This window comes from Pleurodeles waltl, chromosome 12 (genome assembly GCF_031143425.1).
Source record: "Pleurodeles waltl isolate 20211129_DDA chromosome 12, aPleWal1.hap1.20221129, whole genome shotgun sequence".
Taxonomy (NCBI): domain Eukaryota; kingdom Metazoa; phylum Chordata; class Amphibia; order Caudata; family Salamandridae; genus Pleurodeles; species Pleurodeles waltl.
The window spans coordinates 521,470,076-521,488,380 of NC_090451.1; positions in this window are offsets into that span (position 1 = coordinate 521,470,076).

The window sequence follows — 18,305 nt, forward strand, 5'->3', positions numbered from 1 at the left end:
CATGGCACTGGATTTTATCAGGTCTCTGAGGGGGGCCGTCAAAGCTGTTAAATTCTTGATGAAACGTCCACAGTAATTAATCATGCCCAGATAGCTGCGGACACTAGAAACATTGTTAGGGGCTGATGCTGATTGAATGTCCTTTACCTTGGTAGGATCAGGAATGACTCCCTCCCCAGTGAAATGATATCCAAAAAAACGCCACCTCTGTCTCAATGAAGGGTAAGACCACTTTCTTGAAGCCGCTTAAAGGTTGCTCTCAGGCAATGAAAGTGTGACTCTATGGTAGGGGCATGTACCAGGATGTCATCGCTGACATTGATAACTCCTGGTAGACCAGCGAGCACCCCACGAATAACGTCCTGAAATACCTCAGCGGCACTGGAGATCCCAAAACCCAGGCGTTTATACCTTCGCAGGCCAACATGGGTGGAAAAAGTTGTGATGACCCTGGAGTCAGGATCCAACAGTAGTTGGTAATACCCAGCACGCAGTTCCATTTTCGAAAACCACTTGGATCCAGCTACTTCCGCAACAATGACATCTACAGTAGGTGTTAAATGACATTCCCGCTTGATGGCAACATTTGGCAAGCGCATGTCGACACAGATCTCAACGGGCTGCTTAGGTTTACGAGCAATCACAATCGGTGATACTCAGGGGGCGGGACCTTCCACCTTCTCAATTATGTCGGCTTGCTCAAGCTTCCTGAGTTCCTCCTCCACCTTTGGCCGCAGATGGAATGCCACTCGGCGATGCTTTAAGGCAACTGGCTGTACCCATTTGCCAATATGCAAGTGTATCATGCGGTCCTTCAAACAACCAATCCCTCCAAAAAGCTGTTCAAATTCGGGTAAAAGACTATCAACTGTTCCAGGGTGTACACTGAAAGCAAAAGAGATGAGATTTAGTTGCTCAGTCATTTGGCAGCTCAGCAACATTGCAGACCCATCCGTGGTTACAAATATTTTGGTGTGCATTGAGCTCTCTTCATGAGAAAGGTCCGTGGTCCGTGGTAAAGACTCCTGCCAGTGGCAACGTTGAGATGATCCAAACGCATACACCTAGTGGATGTTGGTCGCAGCTGGGGCTGTATGGAAAGACTAGTACTGACTGCGCCAAAATGTTAATAGATGCGCCAGTGTCAATCAAAGCAGAAACCCTATGACCTGCAAGAAGGACGGTGTGTAGGAAGTTGGCTCTGTATGTACTATTTCAAAGTAAGAAATAGCATGCACAGAGTCCAAGGGTTCCCCTTAGAGGTAAGATAGGTGCAAAAAGAGATAATTCTAATGCTCTATTTTGTGGTAGTGTGGTCGAGCAGTAAGCTTATCAGAGGGTAGTGTTAAGCATTTGTTGTACACACACAGGCAATAAATGAGGAACACACACTCAAAGACAATTCAAGGCCAATAGGTTTTTATATAGAAAAATATATTTTCTTAGCTTATTTTAAGAACCACAGGTTCATGATTTACAAACAATACCTTAAATGAAAGGTATTTCACTCAGGTATCTTAGGAACTTTGAATTATCACAATAGCATGTACAGTTTTGGCAAAAATGGCAATAAGCTATTTTAAAAATGGACACTGCAAAAATCAACCGTTTCTGGGGGAGGTAAGTAATTGTTAAGTTTACAGGTAAGTAAGACACTTACAGGGTTCAAAGTTGGGTCCAAGGTAGCCCACCGTTGGGGGTTCAAGGCAACCCCAAAGTTACCACACCAGCAGCTCAGGGCCGGTCAGGGGCAGAGGTCAAAGTGGTGCCCAAAACACTTAGGCTTCAATGGAAATAGGGGTGCCCCGGTCCTAGTCTGCCAGCAGGTAAGTACCCGCGACATCGGAGGGCAGACCAGGGGGGTTTTGCAGGGCACCGGGGGGGACACAAGCAGGCACAAAAAGTACACCCTCAGCGGCACAGGGGCGGCCGGGTGCAGAGTGCAAACAGGCGTAGGGTTTGCAATAGGATTCAATGGGGAGACCTGGGGGTCTCTTCAACGATGCAGGCAGGCAAGGGGGGCTCCTCGAGGTAGCCACCACCTGGGCTAGGAAGAGGGCCACCTGGGGGTCGCTCCTGCACTGGAGTTCGGTTCCTTCAGGTCCTGGGGGCTGCGGGTGCAGTGTGCTTTCCAGGCGTCGGGTTCCTTGAAGCAGGCAGTCGCGGTCAGGGGGAGCCTCTGGATTCCCTCTACAGGCGTCGCTGTGGGGGCTCATGGGGGTCAACTCTGGCTACTCACGGGCTCGCAGTCGCCGGGGAGTCCTCCCTGTAGAGTTAGTTTTCCGCAGGTCGAGCCAGGGGCGTCGGGTGCAGAGTGGAAAGTCTCACGCTTCCGGCGGGAAACGTGTGGTCTTTAAAAGTTGTTTCTTTGTTGCAAAGTTGCAGGTTTGTTGAACAGGGCCGCTGTTCTCGGGAGCTTCTTGGTCCTTTTAGATGCAGGGTAGTCCTCTGAGGCTTCAGAGGTCGCTGGACCCTGTGGGATGCGTCGCTGTTGCAGTTTTTCTCAAAGTGGGGAGACAGGCCGGTAGGGTGGGGCCAAAGCAGTTGGTGTCTTCGTCTTCTCTGCAGGGCTTCAGGCCAGCAGACCTTATTTGTCTTCAGGTTGCAGGAATCTATCTTCCTATGTTCTGGGGGCCCCTAACTACTCAATTTAGGGGTGTGTTTAGGTCTGGGAGGTTAGTAGCCAATGGCTACTAGCCCTGAGGGGGGCTACACCCTCTTTGTGCCTCCTCCCGGTGGGGAGGGAGTCACATCCCTAATCCTATTGGGGGAATCCTCCATCTGCAAGATGGAGGATTTCTAAAAGTCAGAGTCACCTCAGCTCAGGACACCTTAGGGGTTGTCCTGACTGGCCAGTGACTCCTCCTTGTTTTTCTCATTATCTCCCCCAGCCTTGCCGCCAAAAGTGGGGGCAGTGGCCGGAGTGGCGGGCATCTCCACTAGCTGGTATGCCCTGTGGCGCTGTGACAAAGGGGGTGAGCCTTTGAGGCTCACCGCCTGGTGTTACAGTTCCTGCAGGAGGAGGTGAGAAGCACCTCCACCCAGTACAGGCTTTGTTCCTGGCCATAGAGTGACAAAGGCACTCCCCCCATGTGGCCAGCAACATGTCTGGTGTGTGGCAGGCTGGCAAAACTAGTCAGCCCACACTGAAAGTCGGGTATGTTTTCAAGGGGCATCTCTAAGATGCCCTCTGGGTATATTTTTACAATAAAGTGCACACTGGCATCAGTGTGCATTTATTGTGCTGAGAAGTTTGATACCAAACTTCCCAGTTTTCAGTGTAGCCATTATGGTGCGGTGGAGTTCGTGTATGACAGACTCCCAGACCATATACTCTTATGGCTACCCTGCACTTACAATGTCTAAGGTTTTGCTTAGACACTGTAGGGGCATAGTGCTCATGCACCTATGCCCTCACCTGTGGTATAGTGCACCCTGCCTTAGGGCTGTAAGGCCTGCAAGAGGGGTGACTTATCCATGCCATAGGCAGTGTGAGGTTGGCATGGCACTCTGAGGGGAGTGCCATGTCGATTTAGTCATTTTCTCCCCAGCAGCACACACAAGCTGGCAAGCAGTGTGCATGTGCTGAGTGATGGGTCCCCAGGGTGGCATAAGACATGCTGCAGCCCTTAGAGACCTTCCCTGGCATCAGGGCCCTTGGTACCAGGGGTACCAGTTACAAGGGACTTACCTGAATGCCAGGAGTGTGCCAATTGTGGAGACAAAGGTACAGTTTTAGGGAAAGAACACTGGTGGTGGGGCCTGGTTAGCAGGCCTCAGCACACTTTCAAATCATAAATTGGCATCAGCAAAGGCAAAAAGTCAGAGGGTAACCAAGGAGGCATTTCCTTACACAACCCCCCCCCCCCAAACGAAAGAGGATGAGACTAACCTTTCCCAGGAGAGTCTTCATTTTCTAAGTGGAAGAACCTGGAAAGGCCATCTGCATTGGCATGGGCGGTCCTAGGTCTGTGTTTCACTATAAAGTCCATTCCCTGTAGGGAGATGGACCACCTCAACAGTTTTGGATTTTCACCTTTCATTTGCATTAGTCATCTGAGAGGTCTGTGGTCAGTTTGAACTACAAAGTGAGTACCAAAGAGGTATGGTCTCAGCTTCTTCAGGGACCAAACCACAGCAAAGGCCTCCCTCTCAATGGCACTCCAACGTTGCTCCCTGGGGAGTAACCTTGTGCTAATGAAAGCAACAGGCTGGTCAAGGCCATCATCATTTGTTTGGGACAAAACTGCCCCTATCCCATGTTCAGAGGCATCAGTCTGCACAATGAACTGCTTGGAGTAATCTGGAGCTTTTAGAACTGGTGCTGTGCACATAGCTTGTTTCAGGGTGTCAAAGGCCTGTTGGCATTCTATAGTCCAGTTTACCTTCTTGGGCATTTTCTTAGAGGTAAGTTCTGTGAGGGGTGTCACTATGGATCCAAATCCCTTCACAAACCTCCTGTAGTAACCAGTCAAGCCAAGGAATGCCCTGACTTGAGTCTGGGTTTTTGGAGCTACCCAGTCCAGAATAGTCTGGATCTTGGGTTGGAGTGGATGAACTTGGCCTCCACCTACAAGGTGTCCCAAGTAAACCACAGTTCCCTGCCCTTTCTGACATTTGGATGCCTTGATAGAGAGGCCTGCTGCTTGCAGGGCCTTCAAAACCTTCTACAGGTGGACCAGGTGATCCTGCCAGCTGGAGCTAAATACAGCAATTTCGTCAAGATAAGCTGCACTAAAGCACTCCAAGCCAGCAAGGACTTGATTCACCAACCTTTGGAAGGTGGCAGGGGCATTCTTTAAGCCAAAGGGCATCACAGTAAACTGATAATGCCCATCAGGTGTGGAGAATGCTGTCTTTTCTTTTGCTCCTGGTGCCATTTTTATTTGCCAGTACCCTGCTGGAAAGTCAAAGGTACTCAAGTATCTGGCAGCACGTAGTTTGTCAATTAACTCATCTGCCCTTGGAATGGGATGGGCATCTGTCTTGGTGACAGAATTAAGTCTTCTGTAGTCCACACAAAACCTCATCTCTCTCTTGCCATCCTTGGTGTGAGGTTTGGGGACTAAGACCACTGGGCTAGCCCAGGGGCTGTCAGAGTGCTCAATGACTCCCAATTCCAGCATCTTATGGACTTCCACTTTGATGCTTTCCTTAACTTGGTCAGACTGTCTAAAAATGTTGTTTTTGACAGGCATGCTGTCTCCTGTGTCCACATCATGGGTACACAGGTGTGTCTGACCAGGGGTTAGGGAAAAGAGCTCAGCAAACTGTTGTAAGACCTTCCTACAGTCAGCTTGCTGTTGGCTAGAGAGGGTGTCTGAATAGATCACTCCATCTACTGAGCCATCTTTAGGGTCAGTGGAGAGGAGATCAGGGAGAGGTTCACTCTCAGCTTCCTGGTCCTCACCTGTAACCATTAACATGTTTACATCTGCCCTATCATGAAAGAGTTTGAGGTGGTTCACATGGATCACCCTTTTGGGGGTCCTGCTCGTGCCTAGGTCTACCAGGTAGGTGACCTGACTCTTTCTCTCTAGCACTGGGTAAGGGCCACTCCATCTGTCCTGAAGTGTCCTGGGAGCCACAGGCTCCAGAACCCAGACTTTCCGCCCTGGCTGAAACACAACCATAGCAGCCTTTTGGTCATACCACATCTTCTGGAGTTGTTCGCTGACCTCAAGGTTTTTACTTGCCTTTTCCATGTACACTGCCATCCTGGAATGTAGGCCTAGTACATAGTCCACTATATATTATTTAGGCTCATGAAGAGGTCTCTCCCAGCCTTCATTTACAAGAGCTAGTGGTCCCCTTACAGGATAGCCAAACAGACGTTCAAAGGGGGAAAACCCTACTCCCTTCTGAGGCACCTCTCTGTAGGCAAAAAGCAGACATGGCAAGAGGACATCCCATCTACTTTTGAGCTTTTCAGGGAGCCCCATGATAATGCCCTTCAATGTCTTGTTGAATCTTTCCACAAGACCATTGGTTTGTGGATATTATGGTGTGGTGAATTTGGAAGTCACCCCACACTCATTCCACATGTGCTTCAGGTATGCTGACATGAAGTTGGTACCCCTGTCAGACACCACCTCCTTAGGAAATCCCACTCTGGTAAAGATACCAATGAGTGCTTTAGCTACTGCAGGGGCAGTAGTGGACCTAAGGGGAAATGCTTCAGGGTATCTAGTAGCATGATCCACTAGCACTAGTATGTACTGGTTCCCTGAGGCTGTGGGAGGTTCAAGTGGACCCACTATGTCCACACCCACTCTTTCAAAGGGGACCCCCACCACTGGAAGTGGAATGAGGGGGTCCTTTGGATGGCCACCTGTCTTACCACTGGCTTGACAGGTGGCACAGGAGACACAAAACTCCTTTACTTTCTGGGACATGTTAGGCCAATAGAAATGGTTGACTAACCTCTCCCAAGTCTTGGTTTGTCCCAAATGCCCAGCAAGTGGAATATCATGGGCTAAGGTCAGAATGAACTTCCTAAACTCCTGAGGCACTTCCACTCTCCTAGTGGCACCAGGTTTGGGATCTCTTGCCTCAGTGTAGAGGAGTCCATCTTCCCAATAGACCCTATGTGTTCCAGGGATTTTTCCTTTGGTTTCCTCAGCAGCTTGCTGCCTGAGGCCTTCAAGAGAGGGACAGGTTTCTTGCCCTTACACAACTGTTCCCTTGTGGGTGCCCCTGGGCCTAAGAGTTCAACCTGATAAGGTTCCAACTCCATGGGCCCAGTTCCCTCAGAGGGCAGAACTTCTTCCTGGGAAGAGAGGTTCTTTTTATTTTGTTGTGTTGTAGCTGGTTCCCCAGTCTTCTTTCCTTTTCTCTTGGAGGGTTGGGCCATTCTTCCAGGCTCCAACACCTCTTTTTCAACCTGTGCTCTGCACTGTGCCCTTGTCTTGACACACACCAGTTCAGGGATACCCAGCATGGCTGCATGGGTTTTGAGTTCTACCTCAGCCCATGCTGAGGACTCCAGGTCATTTCCAAGCAAACAGTCTACTGGGATATTAGAGGAGACTACCACCTGTTTCAGGCCATTGACCCCTCCCCATTCTAAAGTTACCATAGCCATGGGATGTACTTTAGTCTGATTGTCAGCGTTGGTGACTGGATAAGTTTGTCCAGTCAGGTATTGTCCTGGGGAAACCAGTTTGTCTGTCACCATTGTGACACTGGCACCTGTATCCCTCAGGCCTTCTACACTAGTCCCATTAATTAAGAATTTCTGCCTGTATTTTTGCATATTAGGGGGCCAGGCAGCCAGTGTGGGTAAGTCCATCCCACCCTCAGAAACTAATGTAGCTTCAGTGTGAACCCTGATTTGCTCTGGGCACACTGTTGATCCAACCTGAATACTGGCTATTCCAGTGCTAACTGGAGTAGAAGTTGAAGTGGAACCTTTCTTGGGACAGGCCTTGTCTCCAGTTTGGTGTCCCTGCTAATTACAGCTACGACACCAGGCGTTTTTGGGATCAACGTTTTTACCCTTGTACCCAAAATTGGATTGTGAATGGGCTTTGGACCCTCCTTCCTGAGCAGGTTTTTGGGGCCCTGTAGAAGACTCTTTACTTTTACTCTTGAATGTCTCAACACTCTTCCCCTGGGGAGTCTTTGTGACCCCTTTCTTTTGGTCACCCCCTGTGGAAGTCTTGGTCACCCTAGTCTTGACCCAATGGTCTGCCTTCTTTCCCAATTCTTGGGCAGAAATTAGACCTAAGTCTACCAGATGCTGATGCAGTTTATCATTGAAACAATTACTTAAAAGGTGTTCTTTCATAAACAGATTTTACAGCCCATCATAATCATTTGCACCACTGCCATTAATCCAAGCATCCATTGTTTTGACTGAGAAGTCAACAAAATCAACCCAGGTCTGGCTCGAGGATTTTTGAGCCCCCCTGAACCTAATCCTGTACTCCTCAGTTGAGAATCCAAAGTCCTCATACAGGGTAGCCTTCATGAGGTCATAGGATTCTGCATTTTTTCCAGAGAGTGTGAGGAGTCTATCCCTACACTTTACAGTGAACATTTCCGAAAGGAGAGCCCCCTAGTGAGATTTGTTTACTTTTCTGTTTGCACAAGCCCTCTCAAAAGCTGTGAACCATTTGGTGATGTCATCACCATCTTCATATTTTGTTACAATCCCTTTGGGGATTTTTAGCATGTCAGGAGTATCTCTGACCCTATTTAAATTGCTGCCACCATTGATGGGAGCTAAGCCCATCTCTTGTCTTTCCCTTTCTATGGCTAGGAGCTGTCTCTCCAAAGCCAATCTTTTGGCCATCCTGGCTAACAGGAGGTCATCTTCATTGAGGCTGCCCTCAATGCTTCCAGAGTTGCTGGACTCCCCTGTGGGAGAAGCAGCATCTCTGACTATCACTTGTGGAGTCAGGGTTGGAGGAGCCCTGTACTTCCTAACTAGGAGTGGAGGTGGGAATTCCTCCCCATCACTAGCTTCCCCCTCTGTAAGGGTATATTCAGAGGGGTTGTTTCTAGCAAACTCTACCAAGAGCTCCTGGAGCTGTACTTTGGGAGGGTTTGAACCAGTTTTTATCTTTTTGATTTTGCAGAGAGTCCTTAACTCTGACTTCCTAAGATGCAGGTAAGGGGTGAGGTTGCGCTCCACCACCATCTCTTCTGCATTAGACATTATTTTTCTAAAAGTTGGGATGCTTTTTAAGAATCTAAAACTATCTCTAGAACTTAATCCAAACTTTTACAAAACTTTTAAACTCTAAAAGAAATGCTAACGTGGAATAACACAAGGCCCTAGCAGGACTTTTAAAAATTTAGAAAAATAGCTCAAATTTCAAAAATCAGTTTCTAATGACAATTTTTGGAATTTGTCGTGTGATCAGGTATTGGCTGAGTAGTCCAGCAAATGCAAAGTCTTGTACCCCACCGCTGATCCACCACTGTAGGAAGTTGGCTCTGTATGTACTATTTCAAAGTAAGATATAGCATGCACAGAGTCCAAGGGTTCCCCTTAGAGGTAAGATAGTGGCAAAAAGAGATAATTCTAATGCTCTATTTTGTGGTAGTGTGGTCGAGCAGTAGGCTTATCAGAGGGTAGTGTTAAGCATTTGTTGTACACACAGGCAATAAATGAGGAACACACACTCAAAGACAATTCCAGGCCAATAGGTTTTTATATAGAAAAATATATTTTCTTAGTTTATTTTGGAACCACAGGTTCAAGATTTACAAACAATACTTTAAATGAAAGGTATTTCACTCAGGTATCTTAGGAACTTTGAATTATCACAATAGCATGTACAGTTTTGGCAAAAATGGCAATAAGCAATTTTCAACAGTTCCTGGGGGAGGTAAGTATTTGTTAAGTTCACAGGTAAGTAAGACACTTACAGGGTTCAAAGTTGGGTCCAAGGTAGCCCACCGTTGGGGGTTCAAGGCAACCCCAAAGTTACCACACCAGCAGCTCAGGGTCGGTCAGGTGCAGAGGTCAAAGTGGTGCCCAAAACACATAGGCTTCAATGGAAATTGGGGTGCCCCGGTCCCAGTCTGCCAGCAGGTAAGTACCCGCGACTTCGGAGGGCAGACCAGGGGGTTTTTGTAAGGCACCGGGGGACACACAAGCAGGCACAAAAAGTACACCCTCAGCGGCACAGGGGCGGCCGGGTGCAGAGTGCAAACAGGCATCGGGTTTGCAATGGGATTCAATGGGGAGACCTGGGGGTCTCTTCAACGATGCAGGCAGGCAAGGGGGGGGGGGCTCCTCGGGGTAGCCACCACCTGGGCTAGGAAGAGGGCCGCCTGGGGGTAACTCCTGCACTGGAGTTCGGTTCCTTCAGGTCCTGGGGGCTGTGGGTGCAGTGTGCTTTCCAGGCGACGGGTTCCTTGAAGCAGGCAGTCGCGGTCAGAGAGAGCCTCTGGATTCCCTCTGCAGGCATCGCTGTGGGGGCTCAGGGGGGTCAACTCTAGCTACTCACGGGCTCGCAGTCGCCGGGGAGTCCTCCCTGTAGAGATAGTTTTCCGCAGGTCGAGCCGGGAGGGTTGGGTGCAGAGTGGAAAGTCTCACGCTTCCGGCAGGAAACGTGTGGTCTTTAAAAGTTGCTTCTTTGTTGCAAAGTTGCAGGTTTGTTGAACAGGGCCGCTGTTCTCGGGAGCTTCTTGGTCCTTTTAGATGCAGGGTAGTCCTCTGAGGCTTCAGAGGTCGCTGGACCCTGTGGGATGCGTCGCTGTTGCAGTTTTTCTCGAAGTGGGGAGACAGGCCGGTAGTGCTGGGTCCAAAGCAGTTGGTGTCTCCGTCTTCTCTGCAGGGCTTCAGGTCAGCAGGCCTTCTTCGTCTTCAGGTTGCAGGAATCTATCTTCCTAGGTTCTGGGGGCCCCTAACTACTCCATTTAGGGGTGTGTTTAGGTCTGGGAGGTTAGTAGCCAATTGCTACTAGCCCTGAGGGTGGCTACACCCTCTTTGTGCCTTCTCCCGGTGGGGAGGGGGTCACATCCCTAATCCTATTGGGGGAATCCTCCATCTGCAAGATGGAGGATTTCTAAAAGTCAGAGTCACATCAGCTCAGGATACCTTAGGGGTTGTCCTGACTGGCCAGTGACGACTCCTTGTTTTTCTCATTATCTTCTCCAGCCTTGCCGCCAAAAGTGGGGGCAGTGGTCGGAGGGGCGGGCATCTCCACTAGCTGGTATGCCCTGTGGCGCTTTGACGAAGGGGTGAGCCTTTGAGGCTCACCGCCAGATGTTACAGTTCCTGCAGGGGGATGTGAGAAGCACCTCCACCCAGTACAGGCTTTGTTCCTGGCCATAGAGTGACATAGGCACTCTCCCCATGTGGCCAGCAACATGTCTGGTGTGTGGCAGGCTGGCAAAACTAGTCAGCCCACACTGGAAGTCGGGTATGTTTTCAGGGGGCATCTCTAAGATGCCCTCTGGGTGTATTTTTACAATAAAGTGCACACTGGCATCAGTGTGCATTTATTGTGCTGAGAAGTTTGATACCAAACTTCCCAGTTTTCAGTGTAGCCATTATGGTGCGGTGGAGTTCGTGTATGACAGACTCCCAGTCCATATACACTTATGGCTACCCTGCACTCACAATGTCTAAGGTTTTGCTTAGACACTGTAGGGGCATAGTGCCCATGCACCTATGCCCTCACCTGTGGTATAGTGCACCCTGCCTTAGGGCTGTAAGGCCTGCTAGAGGGGTGACTTATCCATGCCATAGGCAGTGTGAGGTTGGCATGGCACTCTGAGGGGAGTGCCATGTCGATTCAGTCATTTTCTACCCACCAGCACACACAAGCTGGCAAGCAGTGTGCATGTGCTGAGTGAGGGGTCCCCAGGGTGGCATAAGACATGCTGCAGCCCTTAGAGACCTTCCCTGGCATCAGGGCCCTTGGTACCAGGGGTACCAGTTACAAGGGACTTACCTGGATGCCAGGGCTGTGCCAATTGTGGAGACAAAGGTACAATTTTAGGGAAAGAACACTGGTGCTGGGGCCTGGTTAGCAGGCCTCAGCACACTTTCAAATCATAATTTGGCATCAGCAAAGGCAAAAAGTCAGGGGGTAACCATGCCAAGGAGGCATTTCCTTACACGGTGCACCGTGGTATTCGTCTCCGAGGGCACCCTCCAGGCTGCAGGGCGTGTACAACATGAGCAGTTCCGTCCTCATCATCATCCAGATCATCGTCTTTCCCCTTTGTCATCGGTTGTTGCACTAGATTAATTGGTTTGGGTTTTTGCAATATCTGACGTGCAGACAAATGGCACACCTTGGCAAAATGATTCATTTTACTACAGTTTGAACATTTATTGCCTTGAGCAGGGCTTGGATCTTGATGAGGGAATGGCCCGCCACATAAGTAGCATGTCCGTGAGCTTGTGGCAACCTTTGGACAAATTTTCTTTTTGTCCAGGACTACCGAGGTGACTGCATTCACAGGTTCTACCTTGATCTGAGTCTGCAAAGCAGCTTCCTTATGGGCTGCGCATACTTTTGACAGCTCTTTGGAGCGGCCCATCGTGAGAATGTTCGCCATAGACATGCCGGGTACCTGTAGAATGTTTTCTCGCAGCTTGACAGATGCACAGCCTTGTATAAACTGTGAGCGGATTTCGTCATCTACATCCAGCAGCGTGCAGGTGAGTGGAAGTTCCTTTAACCTAGCATAGAATGTATCAACTGATTCCTCCGGGAGTTGTCTGGCTTGCCTTAATAAAAATCTCTCATAGTCTGGATTCGCTAAAGGTTCGAAATGAGCCGTCAGAGCCCTTTTTAGTGACTGTTAGCTGAAGGGTAGACCTCTTCTGCTACAGACTTTTTCAGTTTATGAATAGTCACACCCCCTAGGTGTAGGAGCAGTGGGTGGCGTCTCTCATTGTCCAGCGCCACCGCCGCAAATTAATTTTCCAGCCTATCCATCCATTCTTTCCACCGGGCAGCTTGTGCAGAAGGGGGACAAATGGCTCAAGAGCAGTTATGGGAGACATAGGGCCTCATTATGACCGGCCACCGACCACGGGAGCACCGCCAACAGGCTGGCGGTGCTCCAACGAGCATTCTGACCGCGGCGGTTCAGCCGCGGTCAGAAGCGGAAAGTCAGCGGTCTCCCGCTGACTTTCCGCTGCTCGTTTGAATCCTCCATGGCTGCGGAGCGCGCTCCGCAGCCATGAGGATTCTGACCCCCCCTACCGCCATCCTGTTCATGGCGGGAAAGCCGCCATGAACAGGATGGCGGTAGGGGGGGTCGCGGGGCCCCTGGGGGCCCCTGCCGTGCCCATGCCAATGGCATGGGCACGGCAAGGGCCCCCGTAAGAGGGCCCCGCAAAGTATTTCAGTGTCTGCCTCGAAGACACTGAAATACGCGACGGGTGCCACTGCACCCGTCGCACCTTCCCACTCCGCCGGCTCGATTACGAGCCGGCATCCTCGTGGGAAGGTCGTTTTCCCCTGGGCTGGCGGGCGGTTTTTCAGCAACCGCCCGCCAGCCCAGGGGAAAACTCGTAATACCCGCCGCGGTATTTTGGAGGGCGGCATCCTGGCGGGCGGCCTCCGCCGCCCGCCAGGGTCATAATGAGGCCCATAGTGCTGTCAAAACTGCAAAGTGCTGGTCAGTGGATGACCACCCACATGTGCTGGGTGCCTTTCTTGTGTGTAACACTTGAATAGCAAACTGGAGGTATTACCACTCCCTCGTCACCAATTTGTAAGGTCGTGCTTAGCAGGGGCCTACTGAGTTAGCGCAGCATGTAGTAATCACTCAGACGTATACTGGTTTAATGGTCACAAGGAAAACCTCCTCAGACCTTTTATTTACTCCTGTTGCATGTCACAGGTTATACCATCTCGCATCCAAACTCTGGGGAGATTCATACGTAACCCTTCCCCGACTGTACATCATGTGCGTGCCCATGATGAACACAGCAATAATGAAGCAGTTGTGATAATCAGTGATACCGAAGTTAAAAAGAAAACACCTACCCTGGAGACTGAGCCAGAGTTTAATGGAGGTTGTGGCAGGGCTCGTGTCCTCATGTCTGGAGGGTAGAGGCAGGGCCTCAGATACAGGTGGCAGCAGTGTGCTTGCTCTGTAGTGCAGACGTGAGCACACGTGAAGTGAGGTAGGTCGAAAGAGAAGGACTTACTCCTTTCTGCGGTTGGGTGCGGGCGGGGCCAGGATCAAGTGTAACTAGTGCGGTGCAGTCTAATATGAAAATAGAGTGTTTGGCAATACGTCCGGGCACAGAAATAGCAGAAAGTAAGCATTGTGGCTTGCTTCGCCCACAGGTTATATCTCAGAAGGGAGTAAGCCAGGAGTTGCTTCTAGAGAGCTCTCCTTATAAAGTGGTAAAGCAGCATATACATTTAGTTGCTGGAGAACCAGGGCAGACTGGTTCACAGCAGGCAGATAGCTTAGGCTCACACCAAGTGGGGGCAAGGGGTAGTGGTAAAGGCAGATGGGTTTTGGTGGATGATAAGTTTGACCCACACAGTTTGAAGACAGCGCACTAAGGTCAGGGCCTAGGACCACCCATCCCACAGGTTGGGGCAACCTGATGGGCAACGTTGGGACAATGCCACAGGAATTGCTGAGCTGTGATGACAGGAGCACAGAGAGGTTGGGAACAACCTTTATTACCTGGTCTGAAGAGAGTGATAGGTCTGAGGCAACCTTCCTGACAGCAAGGGATTAAGTTCCATCATCACAATCTGCTACTTCCGCTAATATTATTTGGAGATGTTATGATTGTGGAGTGGGAGATGGCGAGAGGTCTGGAGTGGGTAGCAGTATGGATGCTCAGGAGATAGAGTGTGACTTAGATGACGATGATGAGGAGGAGCTTGAAGAAGGAGAAATTCCCCATTGGAAGAAGGTGGACAAGACAACAAGAAGGGGTCAGGTGGGGAGGGCCACACTAACTTGTCTTGTCATTCCACAGGAGGGGATTCAGAATGGAAAATCAGTTTGGCAGGGGCCAGCAGTTTTGGCGTAACGTGGACAGGAGCATACAGGAACGACACATCAGAAGCAACGCTTTCAATCAGGGGGACACAGTGGTGGAAAAGTTGGGATTTTAGACATAGGCTTAGGGCTGCGAGTGTTGATGTTGGAGTTAGTACCTCAGGAGTGGATAAAGGATTTTGGCACAGGACCTAAGAATGGGGAAAAGGAGGGGGATGGAAACAAAACTGGGGACAATGATGCTACGAAAGGGAGAAAAAGAGTGCAAATGCACGGGGGTTCGGAGTTTGCCAAGGGAGCAGATACAACCCAAGAAGGGGATTCCATTAAACCTGGCAGCAAATCTGAAGGGGCCAAAGGGAATACAGATAAAGCTGCTGTTTTTCAATGGCTTCCTTACATGCGTGTGTAGTAAAGTGCCATCTTTCTGGCATAGTTACCGCCACGGTTTGCCTGATGTCAGTGTGGTTGGACTGCAGTTCACTGGGATCCTGCTAACCAGGACCCCAGTGACAGTCCTCTCTCCCCTAAATTGAGTTGTTGGTTACCTTTCACACCCACAATTGGTATACTGGTCCACCCATGTAAGTCCTTAGTAAATGGTATCTAGGTACCCAAGGCATTGGTACACCAGGGGTCTCCTATGAGGTGCAACATGTATTATGCCACACATAGGAGCCCACTGCAAACTGTGACTGCAAGCCTGCCATTGCAGCCTGTGTGAAAGGGTGCATGCACCCTTTCACTTCCAAACCTACCCACTGCACTTAGACCCTATGTCACCCCTCTGGTTGGCCCTTCAGCCCAAGGGCAGGATGCATGTCTCTCAGTGTGAGGGTACCCCTGCAAGAGCAAGGTACCCCTACAGACCCCAGGCCAATTCCTGGACTCTGTAAATGCTGGGAAGCCATTGTAAGATATGCCATGGACACTGCTCAACACGAGCGGTCCATCTACATAATGTCTACTCTGAACCAAGGCATGTTTGGTACCAAATATGTTGGAATCATGCTACTACACCGATTTCAGTGTTAGTTGCATGATACCATGTACTCTGGGGGTTCCCCAGGGCATCCCCCAGTTCTGCCTGTGAAGCCTTACTGGGTCCAGCTGCCAGCCCGCACTGCTGCGGACCCCAGGCACTGTTCAGCCTTCCTGCTGATGAGCCAAGCTCAGACTAGAGAAGCAGGACAAAGGATTTCCTGCAAGGGAGAGGTGTGACCACCTCTCCCTGTGTATTAGGTGTCTAAGCGCTGGGGTGGGGTGGCCTCAGAGCGCCACCAGACTGCTTTGAAGGGCACATTTGGTGCCCTCCTTGCATAATCTGGTTTGCACTAGTTCAGGAACCACTGATTCCGGCTAGGGCACAAAACTAAACAAAGAACAGGGAAGTGACCACCCCACTGTCTAGCTCCTCCCTTAGGGAGGTCCCCAGAACTCTGCCAGGTGGCCACTTGTTTCTGCCATCTTGAAAATAAGATGGGCAGAGGCCCGTGGGAGCATCTGGTTGGTTAGGCCAGGCAGGTGATGTCCATGAACCCCTCTGATAGGAAGGTTACTACAGAGAGTGACCAACCCCCTTTTAGAGGTATTTAAGGGCTCCCTCATGGGTGGGTCCTCAGATTCATCAAGCAAGATTTTTCACGGACCTCTCCACAAGATATCTTCTGCCCCTGGCCTCTGGAACTGCTGCTGGTCTTGCCTGAAAGAGAACAAGTCTGCTTATGGTGGAAAGGCTGCCACTGCAACATTGTTTCTCTAGATCCTGCAAGAATTCTGCAACATCCAAGGCTGTGCATCCTCCGAGGTCACAAGGACTCTGTTTGCACCAGGAAGCAAGAAGGAATCTCCCTTGAAGTGAAGGAGTCACTCCCCTGCATCTGCAGGCACCTCAAGGCATCTTTGACTGGTTGGTGGGGTCTGCTGTCTCTGGACATCCAAAGATCCTGCTTCCCAGGTGTTGAGTTTGTGGCCTCCTCGTGGCCATGCTTGTTTTCTGTACGAGTTGGGAGACTGTAGCTCCTTGCTCCTGCCACTGGACTGGCAGCCCTGTGCACTGCGACTGTTGCATTTGCCAAAGCTTGTTGACTCTTCCTCTGGAAGATCTTATGCCTCCGAGAAGCCCTGGCCCCTAGCACTCTGCAAACCAAAGATCAGCTCATGTCCTGCAACTCCTGTGACGTGGGACTTCTGTTTTGGTGGGCTGGTAAGGCCGCCTTGTGACTCCCTGTGTCTGGCGCCTGTGGGTCACTCATGGGGGCTCTATTGACTTCTGTTGGCCTTCCTGTGTGCTGAGGGCCAGCTCTGACTCCCCCTCCTAGGTAGAAGCTACTGGGCCTTGCAGGTCCCCACAACTTTGCAGACTTCCCTTCTGCTCCTTTTTGCACTTGCCAGTGATTGTTGGTGACCTGGCTGGTCACTGACCCTTCTGCAATCCAGTGACCCACGAGGGACAGCTCTTCGCTGACTCCTGGGATATTCATTGATTCCTGGACTACACAGCTGGACTTCTTCCACCGACTTGTAGGATCTTCAGGACGGTGGGCATTGCCACCTGTACCACCTGGGCACCTCCTTGTGTGCTGGACTCTGTCCATTTCCTTTGCAGGTCCTCCACATCCAGAATCCATCCCTGGGTTCCACCGGCCTGGTCTATGGGTTGTGACAGCAGCTGGACAATTCGAGGCATCCACAGCCTTCAGAGAGAGTCCCTTCTCCCCTCTGTATCTAAGTCCCTAATGTACAGACTCCTGTTGTCTGGGTATTCTTGGGTAGAGGCACTCTCCATCCATCCTCTTCCCTGCTGGTTTCCTCAGGGTCTGCTTGGAAGAGTCCTGAATTCCACAAACTCCAACCACTACTTTCTGTGTTAGCCTATGGGACAACTGGGTGGGTAACTGACTTATTCCCGGTTGCTGGGGTCCCCTACTGTTCTTACCTATGGTGTTTCTAACTGGCCCCTTACCCTAGCTAACCACCACACTTACTTTGGTTGGTTGGAGTTCCATTAGGTATTGGCTCCTCTGTTGTCTTGCAACAGACCAGACACTGCACACACACAGCCCCAGCGCAGACCATTAGCAATCCTGTGGCCAACCATCCAAGAGTCCTCCACAAGCGAGAGATGGACTTGACACAGCTCCTCCGATAGATGCCAGGAGGTAGAGGGGGCCTCAGAGCGGAAACCTCAGCTGGTCCCAATCTTCAGTGAGTCAAGCAACATCAATAACGCAAGCTTTGCGACGGACTCCAACAGCACTCCAGATGCACCCCCTTGAATTGTTGACACCAACCACAATTCATCCTCAACATCAACAGAGTGGACCAGCTTTATATTATGGACATGACTCTAGCCATTATGCTGCCAGGAGTTCTTGGACTTCTTTGCACCAGTGTTTCTGTCCTGTCTCACGCAGGTTAAAATATGAATGAAAGCAGAGATGTTCTGTTGAAGCCAGAGTCATCAGTCCATGCATCCCCTGCTGTCCTGCTGATTGATTCTAGAGACTGATACGTGCAATGGTGTCCCGTTTATTTTGTTTTGTTTCCACAGTTTGCACTTATTGTCCTTTTTTTTGGTTTTTGGAAGGAATGTAGTGTCCTGATGGACATGTCACAAGTCTATCTCTCCGTGAGGGCTGTATGCACACTCACTCTAAACCTATTCACCACAGGCATCATCAATCAGATGAGCCTGTCAATAAAAGAGGCTAGGCTCACATGCCTGCCGCCCAGTTTTGCACCCTTATTTCTGGTGTTAGAGTATTTATTTCTTTAGCGTGAGGGCCTAGTGCCCAAAGAGCCTTATTAAGTTGTTTTCACCCCGCCCCCAACTTCGACAAATAATAAGAATT